The following is a 17,690-nucleotide window of genomic DNA, read 5'->3' as shown; positions in this document are numbered from 1 at the left end:
GCGTCCGGAGCCTGTGCTCCGCAACGGGAGAGGCCACAAGAGTGAGAGGCCCGCGTAAAGCAAAAAAAAAAAAAATCTCAGAAATCTGAGGGCTAAAATTAAAATGCCACCCATATGTTTGTCCTGAAAAATTCAAGAGAAGAAGCAAAACTAGAAGTCAGGACTCGAAAAATTGAGTCATCAAGGACCAATTGTGATCCAGAATTATTGTTTTTAATCAAAATTGAACACAAATATCAAACTAACTTGATAGAGAAGATAAAATAATGACTTATTAACATTGATCTGGATATAAAACCACAGAAGACAAAACAAAACAGAAGACAAAAGCATTCACATTAATATTTTGATTAAGCATTATATGCAGTTCTAGCCAATGCAGTTAGGTAAGAAAAATAAATGAAGTATGAATGAGAAATTTATTATGGCAATCTTAAGATGTCATTATTTATGTGAAAAACTCAAAAGAATCTTTTGAAAGTAATAAAGCTTAGTAAGCTTATTATATATGAAATAAATGTACATGTTAAGCATACCAACTCCAGTACTTTTTCCTATGTATCAGAAATCACTGATTCCCTGTAATAGGGAAATAAACTGTAGTAGTTATAATGCTTGGAGATACAAGTTGAAGAAAAGATAGTTCCTAACTAGAGGGTATTTTTCCCAAAAGCAGAGGTAATACTAGGCATGCAAAAGTAAGAGTCTCCAAATCATTAATAACAGTAAGCAAAAAATACATATAATAGCTAAGAAAAAATCTGCCCAAAAAGGAAACTATTTCCAGAAAACTGTAAACTTCTACTGAAGAGCATAATGACTATAATTAATGGAGAAACACAACAACAGAAAGACTTAACATTAGAGAAATGGCAATACCTCCTCAAATAATCCTTAAACTTAATGCAATGCTATCGTTCTCAATACATTTTTTCTTGAAACTTAATGATGATCTAAGGCTCACATAAAATCAAAACAAAACAACAAACAAAATATTTTGAGAGATCAGAATAATGAGGGGTGGCTTTGCATTAAGATATCAAAATGTGTTACAAATCTATAATAATCAAAATAATATGGCAGTGACGTTATCTTCTAACTCTGATTATTTTTTTCCTCTCCTTCTATTCCTCCATAATCCTGAACTGCTCAAAAGCATTCTTTTCTGTGAAACTTTCTTGGACCACCCAATTTGGAAGTCACTTCCTGTAACATGTCTGCCCTTCTTTTTGGTCATTGATCTCTTATTCTTGGCTATATAGCAAAATTTGTACATGCCTTTTCTCCCACGAAGTTTAAGTTCCTATGTTTTTATCATCTTTGTCCTAATATGTTTATACCTACAAGATGCAAACAGTAGTTTTCAATATCATCAATGGCAGAGGGCAATGTGAGATTTAATAAAACAATGATGCCAGACCTTCAAGGTTAGATCTGAGGACCACGCAGCAGCACCTAGGAATTTAGAACTGCGGAACTGCAGGCCCCATCCCAGATATACAGAATCTGAAGCTGCATTTTAACGTGATCTAAAGGTGATTTATGTGCACATTAAATTTTGAGAATCACTACCCTAAAGAATTTCATGGAATAAAAATATTTCACAACTCTCCTAAAGCAGTCAAACATAGTTGGATATCTTCCTGTGCTACAAACGAATAGAATTATTCAAATCTTACATTTCCCTGATAGGCAAAAGTTTAGCAACACCAAAAAGTGCACGAAAGAAATGTGGTTCAGAAAATGGGATAAAACTAATGATAACAGCAGACTCAGAGGGCATGTATATGGTCACTGTGAAGAGAGCAGTTTATAATTTGGAAATGATTTGATACCTGATTACTTCTCCCATAGGGCTTTCTAATTTCTCTTTCTAACTCTGATCTCCCTACTAAGATATTTCTTTATTATCACCTGCCTCATCTACATTTCAACCTGGGCTACCTTAATCTCACCTCCAACTAATTATCTTAACAAAACTGATTCTCCCTTGTGAGGTTCCCCCCCCCCCCCGACGCCTGTCTACCTAAGCCATAGCCCTCGGATCATCCACTAGAAGGTACGTCCCCTAGCAGCACAGTGTATAGCTATCTGGTTCACTTGTTATATCTCCAGAGAACGGAACCGAAGCAAGTGTACAGCAAGCTTTTGACAACTGAGCAGTCAACAAGTGAAACTAAGCAAAACAAATTGGACAACCTTTATTATTCCAGGTCCTTCCACCTGGAATAATATCTAAAATGGTTTGCAATCAGTCACCACATCTCCTTGGAACAGTGCTTACTTTATCTTGTAAGTTCCTTTTCGTCTATTTTCATTATATCACTACCATCAGCATACCACCGCCTGGACGATCATAGTGAAATCCCAAAAACTCTCCCTGTCTCCTTCCTCTGGTCCTCTAGTCTATCTCCAAGTAACTTTTTTTTTTTCAGGCTACTCTTAGCAAAAGTATTAAATCCAAACCCTTTACCCTGGCATTGAATTTTTTAAGAGTCCAAACCCAAGCTTCTTCTGATCTTGTTTCATGACTTCCCAAAAGAAACCTTCCTTTTTAGCCAAGACGATCTACTCATGCCTCTTTACTATGCATCCCCTGCTAGGATCTATTTTCCCAAAATAAAATGTCTTTCCCTGTCATATCTACCTATCAAAACCTGCCCATTCCTCAAGACATAGTTCATCCCACTCTCAGTGCAGCCTGTTTTCTGACCACTCTAACCGACAGGATTCATCATTGATTCATTCTGGGGGGTATCAATGATCTCTTCTCTGAAGTGTCATGATGGGTATTATCTGTAATGCCCATCACTTACTATGTGTGTTCCTTTGAACATATATCCGTCTGCATATATGTTGCACATATGGGTAAATAAAGAGGTCAAATTAGGGTAGCCTGAAATTAAATCCTGCCTTTACCACGTGAGTAACATTAGGGAATGTTCTTCCCTTCTCTGAGTCCCAGTGTCTTTATCTGTAAGAGTACCTACTTTACAGGGTGAAGATATTAAAATAAATCAAATACTTTAAAATCCTCATAGCAAGGTGTCTGGAACATAAAGAGTACTCAGCAATATTGGTATCTCTTCCCCAGAATCCCTTCCTTACAGTTGGTGCTAACTTATATTCTTATGTATTTCAGTACATCAAAATACTTATTTATTCACTGGTGAATTGATAAAGGTCAGTCTTAGATATCAATACAGACTTTCCACTGGAGGATTTTAGGAGCAAAATTTTTCACCCCTTTTGGACCATAGAGTAGATACTCTTCTGTAAAAGAAAGGTATTGGGAATATGTGAAAGAGAAAGAGAATGTGATTAGAGTCCTATCTTAGATTACTTAGTCTATCTTTGATAATGTATCTTGTAAGGGAGTTTGGTTTTGTCATTACAGCTATACTGAGAAATGGAGTATGCTGTAAAGAAACTTCCCTGTGTAGCCATGGACAAGTGCTCAACCTCTCTAAGCCTCTCTCTTCATTTAACACTGAGATTAGACCTGATGACCCCTATTGTCCTTTGGATGCTATGAGGATGTAGTTGCTTTGCTGTGGGATACTGAGATTGCATTATCTCCTTTATCTTTCATCTGTGTAGCACCACTAAAAGAAACACCCTTCATTTGAGTAACAAATTATTACAAGATTTATTTGAGATTATAGAAGAACAATTCTACCAATGGTAAGATATTAGGTTGTAATTCAATTATTATTAAACCCCTAAATTTCCACAGTCATTCTGTAAAAGTATGATGCCTTATATTTTACCAGTAAGGGATAACGATACTTAGTCTGACTTCATTTTGGGAAAAGGCAAATTATTATGTACAGGTTGTGCAACTTACTCAAAATTAACTATTAGCTTAGAGGCCAAAATAAACACAGCCCATGGATTTCCTAATTTCTATTTCTTAATTTTACTAAACAATACACATGCCCTTTGAGTCTGAATTAGAATTATTTTAATATGACAATTGTCAAGTATGGCAGGGTTCAAGTAGGATACTACCACTTTTTATCAGCAATACAAAAAATATTTGCTCTTTTTTTATAGCATGCCCTGACATGACAGGTGGTACTGTGCTTAAAACTCACACACACACATATTTTCCAGCCAATCAACAACCATGCTCTAGGTGATACGAGATATGAGGGCATGTCTACACTTGCCTTTGCATAGATCTGCTGGTATGTGGGGAAGGGGAGTAATCCATTGATATTTAGTTCCCATCAACCTTATTTCATTGTTCCCTTTAAGAGTCTGTTGAAGGCCAGCGTAAGGCCACCCTGTAGCTGTGGGAACCCATTTGACAGCCCGTTGGGTGGGAGCTGCAGACAGTCTCCTGTCCCAACCCAAGTCCCCAGGCTTCAGTAGGGAACTGCTGAACAAGCCACATGGGATGTGTGGGCCTTCAGAGAGTCTGTAACTCCCAAGCTCACTAGCACTGGATTCAGGAGCTGGGCATCCCATTTACCCCAAAACCTTGGTCACTGTCTTTTCAGCAGTGGCTGGATCTTCCTTCCCCATCTCATCTGTCTCTCGATAGAAGTGTTCAGGTATGAACTCTCCAAGCTTCACACAGAAGCTTGGGGGACATATGCTCTGCTCATACAGGACTGCCTGGGCCAGCATCCCCTGCGTCAGACCCACAGGTAGCCCCCTTAGTATTGCACAAGGTGACAGGGTCCATGTGACACAGGAACACTGAAACACACCTGTGCCACAGAGCCGCGGGGCACGTAAGATGCCCCTGGGAGAGTCCAGGGGTCTGACCTGGGATTGCTACCCCCCAAAACAGAGGCTCTCAGCAAGGTGCTTGGAGATGGCCACACAAGGTTCTAGGTGCTGGTGGTTATAGGTTATATCAATGGGCAGGCCTCCTCCGGCAACAGCCAGCCTCAGAAAAGCACGTCAGCTGGTCCCCCCAGGAATGAGGCATGACATCAGCTGGGTTTTCAATGGCAACAAAGGCCCCAAGTTGCCATCAGAAACATCTCCCAGCTATCCTTTCTCCCTGCGGAGGTATGAGGTTTCCTTTTATAGGTACACTGTTCCACCTAAAAGTCAAGGCAGGTAGTGCCCAAGTGGGTTCTGCAGCAGAGAATTTGAGGGTACTCTTCTCCTTCCTCTGCAGGACACAGGGCCCTGGACACTGGGAAGGTTTTCCTTTAAGTTTAGTCAGGAACCAAGGACCTCGCCATGTGAACCCTGCTGGGCAGTGTGGAAAGGCTTCTGTTCGTTTTCACTCACTTTACTTGGACCATGCTCTCAACAGGCTTGGATGAAACCTGAGGTTGTGGACCAGACAAACCTACTAGAGTCGGACCATGTGCCCTCAGCCTCGATGAGAGAAGCTGGTTACAGAGGCTAGAAGCACCCGCACGTTCATGAGACCCTTGCCTGTCAGGGTATAGATGTATCTTAGAACCAACCAGGATAATTCTTGAATGGATAAAAATACTGTCTCTGTCCCTAGAGATTCCTGGATCAGAACACAGGAAGGGGCCGGGGGGTGGTGCGGGGGCAGTCCTTTCTTCATTCCCCTCTGCAATGAAGGGTCAGATCATCAGTATGCTTAAGGAAACAGTGACTTGGCCAATTTTTCTCTCCTATCCTGTGCTGGGCACAGGGGCAAATGATGAAAGAGGGATAGGGCAGACTTCAGTGTCATCACAGATGTTGGCCCACCAGTGGTCAGCCTTGTCTCTCCCTCATCGCCCCCTTCCTTCTGCCAAAGTTAGCAGGCTGGGTGAGTAGGACCCAAAGTTGTGCGTGACCCATCCTTGGGCTGGACACTGTCATCTGGCCAGATAAGCTAACAGGCTCGGAAATCCAGCTGGGCTTGGTTGTACTTTGCCCGCATCTGTTACAACGTGTGGTGCCTTCACTTGAAGTGGCTGACAGAGCTATTTAATGTTACAGTTTGTTTGTCTGATGCCCTCACCCAAATACCGCACAGAGTGTCATGTGCTAATGCAAAAGGCATTGGCAGACAGTCTCAACTTCGTTACAATTCAGGAATTTCGTAAGAGGAACACTTTCAAATTGCATTTGAATGCCACCTTCCCGGGATGGCAGAGCTGGGTGGAAACATTTGGAGACATACAAATAGGCTTAATAGACGCCATCATTTTGTTCAGGAAGAAATGGGGGCAGAAAGATGAATGACCCCCAGTGACTCACACAGCCACTTAGAACAAGGACTAGGGCTAGAACCCTCGGCCCCTGCCTGCCAACCCAGGGCTCTTCCAGCCCAAGCTGTTTCCACATCTTCAGTTTTACTTCAGCTCCAAAATCTGGCCCCTCAGAACCTTTCCTGGAATTGGACTTCTGAGCCTAAAAAGGTTTAATGCACACTTTTGGGAAGGGAGAGCCACAAGCCCTCTAAGTGATTTTGATCCAGTTTGCCAATGTTTACACTGTAAGATAATCTGCGTAAACTTCATAAATAATGTAAATTCCTCCAAAGTGAGTTAACCATGAGCTCCGTGGTCTTTGGAAAAATCCATGTTATGCCATCACCCTGGCAAAGTTAACAGTGCCACGGAGGACGGATGGTAACCACTGATTGCAGTCACCACTATTGACCATTTTAAGTGTGACTATTTTTAAAATACTGTATGCCTCATTCAGCTGCGCCCTGAAAATGAGAAATTTGCTTTAACTGCATTGTTTTGAATTGCTGAGAGAAGAATCTATCAACCACAAGGTGCCCTGCTGCTGAACTCAGCCAAAAAGCTGTTAATAACTCCAGCAGATGTTTCAGCTTTTTAGGCCAATAGACTCCCTCCTTCCCTGCCCTCCCCTTTCCAGAATCCGATGCCAGTATGACTGAACTCCAGTTTTCGTGGTTGCCGCCACTGCGGCTGCCGCTGGGGCCAGTGGTCCTGCTGCTGCTGAGGAATGATTCTTTCAACAGCCAGTAGCAACACAACCTCAGCCCTTTAAGGTCAGGACGTTATTGCTTTTACTGTCACAAGTCTAAATCTTCAGGGGGGGAAGGAAGGTAAGGGCAGAGAATCAGGATTTCTGGTTGGTTGTCTGTCTTCGTGGCCAGTCATCTTGTTTTGCTTGTCGGTTTCTCCCAGCACTAGAAGTCCATTTCTCAGACTAATCAGAGTGTTGGGCTTGCTAGGCGGAGAGTCGTTCATACGCTCGTGACCTTCTTGGTCCTGGAGAGAGGATGTTGGATTAGCAACTTTACGAAGGGGGCCTCTGCGTGAAGCTCAGTTTTGTGGGGTTGTTTGGCCGATACGTGAGGCTCAGAATGCCTTGACCCTAGCAGTTCTGCAATATTAGGAGTGTGTATTATAAATATAGCTGCATCCCTGTGAGATAGGTAGAATGTGAGGGCATACAGAGCCACCGCAGGCCCACATGGGGATGTGTCAACATCTCCGGACTGGGATAAACCTGACATCTTAACCTGAAATTAAACATATGTTCCAAGGCTTTCGAAATGAGAAGAAATTAGAAAAAAAGAGGAAAGGGGAGACCATAACCCCTCTCCCCACACTTCCACCCCTGCCTCTTACTTATTTGAGAGAGAATGCTTTAAGGTACCCCAGTGGCAGCGGGGTGACCAAGAAAACACAGGTGCACCACATTTATGGACTATCACATTGGCTAGGAACACATCTGAACTGCCTCTCTCTACGTATTATCACGCAGAGAATTGCCATTTCAAAGGGGGAAAGAATTGAGAGGCAGAATTAAGTGCATAAATATTTTGTTTCCTTATTTTGATGCAACACAGAGGCAGAATATCCAAGACTCTGTGGACCTCTATTGTCAGCTTCAACGTTTGCCAGCTGTGGTAATTCAGCCTCAAAATCTCTGCTCTATGCCGTACTGGCTATAAAAAGTAAGCACTTTTTCTCTGGTGCCACTGTCACCATACTGTTTACATTGTCTCAGCACTGTGTATTTCTCTTTCTCAGGAAAAGCTCAGGAATATGATGCAAGTCTTAAAAAAAAAAAAAAGTAATAGCTTCCATTGTGACCTGGTTCACATCCTCTTCAGTACACATGCAGCGCGCTCATTAATGTTAATGGAATTTGCATGTATGTACTGAAGGGAAAATATAGTTGCCCACGCCTATGTATTCTTTATTTTCCCATCAGACCAAGCACAACACTGTACATTTGGGAGTCCAATGGCATCTATATCTTTTAATTCTGAAACATAAGTAACTCAGATTAAAAATTATTCATTCTGAAATGTGGTGTTCCCACCAGCAAATGGGATGGGCATTTCTGCTTAGATAACTACGATTCCAAGAAGCCAATACCAGATGATGACTCTTTAGTAAAATAAACAACCAGTGCTGTTATAATAAAATAGGCTAAAAGAAAAACACAAAAACTCCCTACTGAATCGGTAGAGAATGTATTCTCATTATTTTCAAAAATTCCATATTAATCTTCCCATATGCATCTCCAGAGGAGTGAAAACACAAGATGAGAAAAAGAGAATTGAAAATAATCATTGTTGAGTTGAGATTCCAGATCGGCCAGCAGTGAATATTTGTACTAGGCATTACTAAACTATATGGAGATGTCTGACACCCATTTAAATCCAGACCATATACTCCGTTAGGTCTTGAGCTTTACCTGGAATCTTCCACCGCAGGAGATGATTTCCAAGCTATTTTGTTCTTGATTATTTCCAGTCCAAGTAAAATGGACAATAAAAAAAAGATGCCTCTATACTATTTCCATGATGGATGTTCGTGACCAAAATAACTTCACCATCTGATGTATTTCACAGTTTTAAGTTAAAACAGACCTGGTGTAATATGCTCATACATCTGGCTCAGGTGCTGCATTTGCCATATGTTTGTGAAATAATCCAGGGAGATGTTACAATTGCACGTTCCCCTTGGGACCTGAATAAAATGTGCCCACAAAGAGTTACCTAATTATTCATTCTTGCCAACAACATCCTTTCCTAATAATAAGGGGGTGCTTAAAATGAGACAATAGAGCTTTCAATCTTGAGAGATGTCAGTGCCACTTATTGTTTCAAAAACAGAAAGTCTTTTGCATTTTCTTAAATAAGAAAAAGATCCTTGGCCTTTAAAGCAAATAAAATACTCTGCAGGTGGTATATTTGGTATTCTTATGGGAGCAAACTCTGAAGTGCCGTCAAGGCCAGGGCTCCCCGAAAGCCATTGGCTGAAAGCCCATGTAGCCCCAATGGAAATTAGTGACCCAAAGGTTGATGGTCCCTAAGAAATGGCCCCTCAGGTAATACTACATGTTCATGGAGAACTTTATCATAGGCAAATTGCTTTCATATATGTTACCACATTTAATTTTTACAACAACCTTGTAAAAGCCGGTAAAAAGGCATACCTTATTTGGTCTTGCCAGTTGTAGTACTGATTCTTCGTAGCACTAATTAGCCAGAAAGGTGAACATCTTTTTAAAACTTAAAAAAAAAAATTTTAGGGCTTCCCTGGTGGCACAGTGGTTGAGAGTCCGCCTGCCGATGCAGGGGACACGGGTTCGTGCCCCGGTCCGGGAAGATCCTGCATGCCGCGGAGCGGCTGGGCCCGTGAGCCATGGCCGCTGAGCTTGCGCGTCCGGAGCCTGTGCTCCGCAACGGGAGAGGCCACAACAGTGAGAGGCCCGCGTAAAGCAAAAAAAAAAAAAAAAAATTTTAGTCTCAACCCATGAGCACTAGTTGCCATAATGCACAATTCTCACTTGGAGCCCTTGACAATCTGCTTTCTTTCCTCTTTTCCTGCTGCTTACATCCTTTTATCCCATGACTCTCTCTCTCTCTCTCTTTTTTTTTATGATTCTCTTTTGATTCAAAAGGAATAATTTTATTTTCTTTCAAGGGTTAAAAAGAGAGGAAATTAGTTTAATGATTAAAATACAGGCTGGCCATGAAAATATAAATTTTAAGGTAGACCAGAACAAAGGTCAGATAAATAAATCATGCTCTAGGCCTAGCTTAATCCACCATTAAATCAATTTAAAAGAATGTGGCAAAGATGAAGATATCAGCCAATAATCCTCTAATAGTGTGTTAATTGTATATTGACTAAAGTGACAAACTATGTGAGAGCTGTGTTTCCTTAGGATTAGGCTAAAAGACCCTACATAGCCAGATTAGGTTAGAGGTTCTTTTTTCCTGGAATATAAACCTCAGAGTCAAATAGGATGCAAAGGATGAGAGATGGGGAGGAGACTGGCCTCCGGTTTCCCAGTTTGTAAAGGGCTGTCAGTGCCCAGACGTCTGCATTCAGCGTGCAGGTTCAAAACAACAGTTTGTTTGTTTAAGTATAGTTGACTTACAATGTTATGTTAGTTTCAGGTATACAGCATGATGATTTGATATTTTTATAGTTTATACTCCATCTAAGGTTATTATAAAATATTGGCTATATTCTCTGTGCTGTACATTACATCCTTGCATCTTATTTATTTTATACCTAGTAGCCTGTACCTTTTAATCCCCCACCCCTATCTTGTCCTTCCCCTCACCCCTCTCCCTACTGGTTACTTGTTGGCTCTCCGTAACCATGAGTCTGTTTCTGTTTTGTTAACAGTCACGGTATGGAAGCAACCTAAATATCCATTAACAGATGAATGGATAAAGAAGATATGGTAAATATATGCAATGGAACATTACTCAGTCAGGGAAAAAAAAGAATAAAATTTGCCAATTGCAACAACATGGATGGACCTGGAGGCTATGCTTATGCTTATGTCACTTATTCTTAGTGAAATAAGCCATACAGAGAGAGACAAATACTGTTTGTTTTCACTCATATGTGTAATCTAAAAAAGAAAACAAATAAATGTAACAAAATCTTAACAATTTTTGATTGCTCAATATATAATATTTTCTGTATATATATTCCCCATGAGAGGAAGAGACAATTATTATACGGAAGTGAGTGACTATTGGTCTCTTGTTGGGGTGAGAGAAATGAAAAAGAAAGTTCATAGAAGAAGTGTGACAAATCACCTTGAAAAACAATACTCCACAAAATATTCCTTGTTCATATACGCTGAGGCCAGGGGGAGAAGACTGTAATAGTTTAAAGGGGCCCATGTATCCTTGGCCTTGTCATATGATGAATCTCAGATGAGTGTCTGAAGAGTCCATGAGAGCTGAGGGGTCTATTATCAGAAATACTGAAACCTATCTTCTTTTTTTTTTTTTTATTGAAGTATAGTTGATTTACAGTGTTATGCCAATCTCTGTTGTACAGCAAAGTGACTCAGCTTTATACATATAGACATTCTCTTTTAAATATTCTTTTCCATTATGGTTTATCCCCAGAGATTGGATATAGTTCCCTGTGCTATACAGTAGGGCCTGTTGTTTATTCATTATAAATGTCATAGTTTGCATCTACGAACCCCAAATTCTCAGTCCATCCCTCTCCCTCCCCCACTCCCCCTTGGCAACCACAAGTCTGATCTCTATGTCTGTGAGTCTGTTTCTGTTTTGTAGATAGGTTCATTTGTGTCATATTTTAGATTCCACATATAAGTGATATCATATGGTATTTGTCTTTCTCTTTCTGACTGACTTCACTTAGTATGATAATCTCTAGTTGTATCCATGTTGCTGCAAATGGCATTATTTTGTTCTTTTTTATGGCTAAGTAGTATTCCATTGTGTATATATACCATGTCTTCTTTATCCATTCCTCTGTCCATGGACATTTAGGCTGTATCCATTGAAACCCATCTTCTTGAAGAAGAGTGTCTCAGCAGAGCGTATGCACAGACCTCATCCAATCCCTTTCTCAACACCTACTTCAGCTAATTCATTGAAGTAGTTAGACCCTCCTGGTCAAGGATATTCACAACCACGATCTAGAGTTCTAAAAAATGTATATGTTCTAGTAGTGTTTCGCAAACACATTCTTATTATAGCATCAATTGTGGTCAGAATGCATTCCAGTCTGTGTCAAGTTGTCTGTGTAACCAAGTGGGTATTCCTAATTTTAATTTTGGCACGGCATGCTTTGAGATTCCACAGGCAAATTTTTTCCCATTCTTTGAATGATATACCTTTCAAAAATATATACATTTCCTTCATTCACTAAATGTCTGTTGAGTGCCTACTAGTATACTACAAGCTCTGCATACAAAGCTGAGAAAGCAAGGTCCTGCTCTCAAGGCATTTAAACAAATGAAGAATCAGACTTGCAAACGAGCAAATACAATGAGATTTGCTAAACTGGGTGATCCACAAAGTTGAATGGCAGATTAAGATAATGCATTTAAATCTGTCCTGGAAAACCTCCCAGAGGAAGAAGAAACATGAATAGGTATTTTCCGGGTAGACAGACGATTTTAAAATGTATGTTGTGAGTCATGAGAGGCCGATGATCAATTGTAAGCAAGGGAGTAACATAATTAAATTTTTGTATTTGAACTCTGGGGCTACTACAGAAGGGGGATTGGAAATGGGAATTTCTGGAAACTGAGCAAATGTCAAGAGTTGCATTGCAGTGGTTAAGGGAGTTGATGGACCTACTCAAATAGACTGGTGGTCCCATTAGAGATGAGAGTTACGCAAAGAGAAGAATAAATAAAATACATTGTTTGGAATGTGAGAAAGAAGTCAAAGGCTTCCAGGCTACTGACTTGGGAAACTGGAGAAAGGGTCTATAATTCATTAATATACAACGTATAGGACAGAGCGCAGGTTTTGTGGAGTGACTAGGGATGAGCACGAAAGCGGAGAGGAGCATGTTCAGTTCTGGACGTACTGAGTTTGCAGCGCCTGTGGAATGTCCAGGTGGAATGATTTTGAAAACAGTTTGGAGATATAGGACTAGGGCTCAGAATCGACAGTGGTAGGGACAAGATCCCCCCCGAAAGTGACTAAAGTGAGAAAAGAAAATACTTATTTTTAAGAAGGGGTGGAGAAGTAGAAACCAATCAAGGCACCAAAAAAAAGGAGCCAGCAATGCAGAGGTAAATGAGGAGAGAGAGAGAGAGAGAGAGAGAGAGAGAGATGCCATGGGAGGCAAAGCCAGAACTTCCAAGAACACGAGAATAGTCAGCAGGACAAGCCATGTAAGATGAGAACTAGCCATGCTTATTCCATTGGGCGAGTACATGCACAGGACAGTCTCAGTGCAGGGATATGGGGGAGAGCCAGGTTAGAGTGGACCAAAGATACAGAGTGCTGTGAATTCAGAGAGAATAAATCTAGGTTGCACTTTGTAAAAGAATAGCCATCAAAGAGAGAAGCACGAGGATGCTTTAAAAAATGGCCATTAAATGGGTTTTTTTTAATTCGTTTGTTTTCTAAATGAGAGGGGTGACCGTATTTTTATGCTAAAGGGAACAACCAATAGAGCACTGAAGGTAAGAAAAAGACATTATCGATAAGGCAAATTTCCTAGGAAGGCAGGGTGGAATAATATCCACTGCACCAGTGGATGGAGTTGCCTTTGATAAGAAAACTGTTCTTTGCTAGAGATGAGGACAAAGAAAGGATGGCTGCAGATGCAGGTCGGCTTATGGGAAAATGGGTGGAAAAATGAAAAAAAGCCACTCTTGGTAGCTGCTGGTCCCTAGCTTAGAAACAAGGTCATCCCAAAGAGAGAAGATTGAAAGCTTTGAAGAGTGGTGAAGGTTTGGAATCGCAGCCCAGGGAAACGGGAGAAGCACACGTAATAGGACTGCTGAGAAACATTGCGGGAACAACCGAGATTAGTTTTACTCCAGATTTATGGCCTCCGTTCTATATGGTTGTGATTTTTCTTCTTCCTGCAGCAGAGCAGTGCTCAAGAAATGTTTACAGCTGAGGAGGCTCCAAGGGGTTTGCCTGAAGGACATGAAGTCCATCCATCTCTCCAGGTGGTTTGGAATTATACCTCAAGATAGAGGTAAACCATCCAAATTAAAAATAGTTGAACCGTATTGCTCTGGCCCCTCTTATTTGCTTTTACTGAATTGCATTTTGACTTCAGGCCTCAGCTCCTTGGAGGGACTCAGTGACAAACAGCCATAGGCCTACCTGCGTTGTTAGCACCACAGGGGATGTGGAGAAAAAGCAGCCTCAAACCCATTCATGTTCCACTCAGGAGGGCACAAAGAGTCATTTCCTCTAAGCCCAGACGCCAGGAGACAATTGGGTTTTCACGAGTAACAACAATGTGTTCACTTGGTATAAAGCTAGGAATGGTCAAGCGCCTGGTCTTGACATCAGAATGCTTGGGTTCACGTCTAGAATCCATCACCTATTAGCTGGTTCACCTTGAGCCTTTTACCTTCTCTGTGCCTCAATTTCCTCGTCTGTAAAATAACGAAATATTCACACCTACTTCACAAGGCTGCAGTGAGAAGTGAAACAATCAGTGTAAAAGTGTTTAACACTGTGTCTGGCAAATCATAAAAGTACTCACTACGTATTAGCCAGCTTTCTTGTTGTTATTATCTTCCAACTGCTCTTTTTTGGTTTTGGTTTTGTGTTTTGTCTTCATTCTCAGTGTGGCATGCATTTGCCTGTATTAATTTACCTCTGGTCTCCACTTAATATTATTTTTTCCCTTTTTTTTCTTTACCCATACTTCACTTATTTCTTACCTGCTATCCACCTATCACAGTTTTAGAATGAGGCAGAACATAAGAAAGTGAATTCAAGGAGGTCTTACACCAGTCAATAGCTATAATTCTATCTATTTTTGTCCATGTTTTAGGAAAAGTTTCAAAGATGAGAAAAGGGACTTGGAACTTTCTTATCCCATATTTGCATTCAGAAATGCAAGTTTTCTTGAAGTCCATTTCACCTGATATTTACTTTTTTAGAACCATTCTTGATCGGCCCCTACAGGGACTTCACCCTAATTCAACATTAGCTCAAATACTTCTCATTATAAATAAACAACATATTAGTTTATTTGCCGAGGGGGCGGATTACTGTAGTTTGAGAAGCTTGAAAGGTTACAGTTTTGGAGAGGATGAGGGCTGGACTTGGGAGTCAAAGGAACTGACTTTGGATACAGCTCTGCTACTTACTAGCTCTTTTTGCCATTGGAACTCTGGCCTCGGTTCTTTCATCTGCTAAGTAGAGTTTACAGTATTGATCTCACAGTGTGGTTGTGAGAAATCAAAAAGGTGCTCAACAAAAAGTAGTTGATTCTGTATCTAGCACAAGAAGTGACATTCAAATAGCCATTCAAACTTGTACCTGAAAAATTGGACCAAAGAATTCAATCATTCTTCTTAAATATGTTTAAAGGCAACCTGAATGTATTTTTCTTACTGAACTTAAGCATTTGAAATACATATACTAGCCTTTTAGGAATATTTAGTCATAAGTCAAAACAGAAAGCTTTACTTATCTTTTAAGAATATTTAAGAAATTTCACCTTGGTGTCAGAATGTCAACTTAGCCTATAATGTCATCAGGGAAACGTAGAAAATATCCCAGATTTAATTCTCTGCTTTCAGCTAAATAAGTAATCTGTGAAACCCCCGATGTACAAATAAGTCTGCTTTATCTCCTGCCTGCTAATAGCTTTGGTTTTGGTTTTGTTTTATTTTTCTTAGTGTTCTTGTTGCTGTTTTTGTTGTTGCATGGACCAGTAAGTACTTGCAGATGAAAAATAGCTTTTGTTTTGTGGGTGTGGGCTGCCTTATCCCAGGTGTTGACATCAAAAGGAGAGCGAAAGGGTTTAGGCTGGTTCTTTAAGGAAATACGAGGACTTACTCCCTTGTCCCCCTTCCCTCTTTCAGGCCAAAAGCTGAAAACCAGAGGGCGTGTGTTGGTGGGCTACTCCCACCATTACAGACCATCCCTGAGAAAGCAGTGTCAGAAGCACAAAAAGAGCCCAAGTACAATGGTTAGCCTTCAAAGGGCCTCATTTATTATATTGCTCAGAGCCCCACAGAGTTGCTCCAAGCTCATAACCGCCACTGATTTCAAAGGGAGCTCTGAACTTGCATACGCTCTGCAAGGCACGGTGTGGGATGAGAAACAGGCTGAGTGGCTTGAAGCCATGTTCAGACATTTTTTAATGTTCGTAAATGTCTTTGGCACCATCACTTTCACACAGAAACCCACTTACCTCCTGCCGCAAAGTGTGAAATAAAGCCATTTTCAAGCCTGGGTAGGGGATAGTCTGGAAATTGGGCTAAATCTTAAAACTGCATGAAGATTGAAAATAGGATTCACAAGCTGGAGCTCAGCTCTCACTAACCCACTTCCAAGCTCAGATCACCATGACACTGTGCTCTGTTAGATATTGTCAGTGCCACCTTTGAAGGGTTAAGGCAGTAAAACGTGGTCATCTCAGTAGCTCCCAATCTAAAGGTCCCAACTCTAAGGCATCCCAGAATTGCTGGTCCATAGGATAGGAGAGAAGCATTCTTTCAATTGGGCCTTTATTGAGACCCAACAAGCACAGCCCTAGGGAACCTCAGGTTAGGGACTGGCATTTCCTGCCACACCTCTCTGCCTCAGGAGATGCTGTAAGTCCCCCCTTGGTCCAGAAGGTTTGTGAAAGACAGATTAGGATCCATCAGTTTTTCTCCTGATTACCTGCAGAACAGCTAGCTGCCTTCCCCAATTCTGTTTCTGTGGCTCCCTAGTCACCAAGACTAGGAGAAAGAGGTCCCTGAGTGACTCAGAAATTACTTTCTATACTCCAGGAAGCTCTGATACAGGTAATTCTCCAGGGAACCTCTGGACGGCTCCATGAGGACCCTGTTTTTGGAAGGATACAGAAAAAAGGTGTCCTTTTTTTATTTTTTAATTAATTAATTTATTTAGGGCTGTGTTGGGTCTTCGTTTCTGTGTGAGGGCTTTCTCTAGTTGTGGCAAGCGGGGGCCACTCTTCATCGCAGTGCACGGGCCTCTCACTATCACGGCCTCTCTTGTTGCAGAGCACAGGCTCCAGACGCGCAGGCTCAGTAGTTGTGGCTCACGGGCCTAGTTGCTCCGCGGCATGTGGGATCTTCCCAGACCAGGGCTCGAACCCGTGTGCCCTGCATTAGCAGGCAGATTCTCAACCACTGCACCACCAGGGAAGCCCCAAGGTGTCCTTTTATGTTCACTGTTCAATAAATATTCCTTAAATCTTGGACAGTGTATTATTTTGGGTGCCATCCTTAGTAAGAAAGAGAAAGTTATTTGGAAGAAAAGGAGTTAAATAATGAGACATTAGGGCTTCCCTGCTGGCGCAGTGGTTGAGAGTCCGCCTGCCGATGCAGGGGACGCGGGTTCGTGCCCCAGCCTGGGAAGATCCCACATGCCGTGGAGCAGCTGGGCCCGTGAGCCATGGCCGCTGAGCCTGCGCGTCCGGAGCCTGTGCTCCGCAACGGGAGAGGCCACAACAGTGAGAGGCCCGCATACCGCAAAAAAAAAAAAAAGAGAGAGACATTAGATGTGGTTTTTAGAAATCTAGAGATGCCCTCTATAAGTTTAAAATGGCAGTCTCTTCTCTAAGGTTCATCAGGAAAATATTACTAAGAATTTATCTACTCACATCCTCACTATTTTGTCATTCTTTCAACCAATACTTGCTGCACACCTGCTCCATGCAGACATAATTCCATTTGCTGGAATTCAGTAGTGAACAAAGCAGACAAAAGTCCCCTCAGTTAGCTTGTGTCTGAGTGGTGAACACATAGGATAACAAAATAAATAAGAAAACCTTCAAGCTCATGTTCTGTACACACTGCATGCTGTTCACTTA

General features: G+C 41.4%; 1 long non-coding RNA gene across 1 annotated transcript in view; it reads left to right on the top strand.

Moving 5' to 3' along the window:
* The window catches only part of LOC307188997, a 154,682-nt gene extending 140,784 nt beyond the window's left edge, over nt 1-13,898 (top strand). Inside the window, exon 8 of the long non-coding RNA XR_013829092.1 lies at nt 13,765-13,898. This is a non-coding gene — a long non-coding RNA (uncharacterized lncRNA). The remainder of the gene's footprint in view (nt 1-13,764) is intronic.
* Nucleotides 13,899-17,690: the final 3,792 nt, after the last annotated feature.

The sequence above is a fragment of the Stenella coeruleoalba genome, assembly GCF_951394435.1.
Source record: "Stenella coeruleoalba genome assembly, chromosome: 7".
Lineage (NCBI taxonomy): Eukaryota > Metazoa > Chordata > Mammalia > Artiodactyla > Delphinidae > Stenella > Stenella coeruleoalba.
This window is presented reverse-complemented; position numbering and strand designations above follow the sequence as displayed.